The sequence below is a fragment of the Frankliniella occidentalis genome, unplaced genomic scaffold (genome assembly GCF_000697945.3).
Source record: "Frankliniella occidentalis isolate FOCC.00 unplaced genomic scaffold, Focc_3.1 Scaffold6, whole genome shotgun sequence".
Taxonomy (NCBI): Eukaryota; Metazoa; Arthropoda; class Insecta; order Thysanoptera; family Thripidae; genus Frankliniella; species Frankliniella occidentalis.
Window position 1 is genome coordinate 1,051,562 of NW_026267136.1, and position 1,644 is coordinate 1,053,205.

Genomic DNA, 1,644 nt, shown 5'->3' on the forward strand with positions numbered 1-1,644 from the left:
GAGAGAGAGAGAGAGAGAGAGAGAGAGAGAGAGAGAGAGAGACAGAGAGAGACCGCACGCACCCGTCCCATCCTAGTGTTTTCATTTGGAGCTGATACACATCCGGGTTGAGCCCACGCCCGCCGTCAGCCCCGGCTCACATGGGCCCCATCCCCTCCCCTGCTCCCTTTTGCCAAAACACAAAGGGTCGTTCCACCCACATAAACAAAACGGCTATCCCTCCTCTAAAAAGAGCAGAGGCGGCGGCGGCAGCTAGCGATCCATCCGCGGCACGCGCCCGGCCGCGTGGCTCGGCGCAGCGCAGCTCGGCGGCGAGAGGAAGGTATATTGGGCACTTTGACGGGGCCGCCCGCGGCGCGCACCCCCGGCGGCACCCTGGCCTTGGCAGCCACGCCCCGCCACGCCCCACCACGCCTTCAACAGCGAAGGCACTCAAGACTCGCTTTGCGAAAACGACAAAAAAATATCGTGGGAATGCCCCGGGAAATTCGGACGGCGAGACGTCACGTAATAATAACAAAAAATATATCAGCGTTCGTATATTGTGACCGAGATTTATGACGGTCAAGTGAAGGTTTTACTTATTTCTTTTAGTTAATCCTAAAGATATTCAATGCAGCAGGTGGAATGGAATAAGTCACCCGTGGCACTCATTCTCCTGCCCCCCTTTCCACCAAGCTTTCAATTTTATGCGCCCTCTCCACCCCCTACCACACACTTTCGCTTCACTCTCCCTTTCTCAGTGTGTGGTCACTTTCTGCACTGCTCCCGCTGCCACCACCGCTCCATTTTTCTTTATCTCTTTTCTTTCTTTTTTTTTATCGCCCGCCTTTATGATCTGCAGCCAATAGCTGCTTGGCGTATGGTCAAGCAGCTTCACATACTTATACTTGTTTTTTTTTTTCGGTCCCTTCTTCCTTTTGCTCCCTATTTTTATGTTTCACTTTCCTCCCAGCAGGAGAGCGGCATGGCACTCGCAGGGGGAGCAGCAGCAGCAGGGGCTGGAAGCAGAGGATTGGTCTCGGGGCTGTGAGCCTCGGTGAGGGCTTTTGGTGAGCCTCCGGTGAGGGCCTCGGTGAGCCTCGCGCGGAGAGAGCCTCTCTGCTGCGACTCCCGAACATAAGCGGGAGACTAACGGAAAATATGTACACCGCCCTGTGCAACGCCCCCATCTCCCCCGCGGACGGAGGAACACTTACTGGCTGCTCCGCGGAGGCAATTACAATAAAACGCCGACAAATTCTTTTATCTGCCCTCTAAACGGCCGCGCACCGTGAATTTAAATTCTCCCGCGCTTCCCCATTTCCCGGCGGGCCCATTCCGGGACTCGGGCGAGACGCGGCGGTCAGACGGTCAGATCGTTACACCGCCGGACCCAATCGGCGCGCGGCCCGCGCGCGGGCATCGCGATGGCCCTAACCGACCCCCCCCCTACTGCTCCCCCTGGCGCCTGTCGCCCGTCTCAGTAGATGCCCTCCTCCGATCCCCGACAGAAATGTCTCTGAGGAGAATGATGGCGGCGAAAAACGAACGTCTACGCGTTATAAACAAAGATTTGTACAAAGCTGAAGTCACCACGCACCACATTACTCTCCAGGTGATCGTAAAGGTCAGAGGTCGCAGGACCAATTCGCGGTGGTCTTC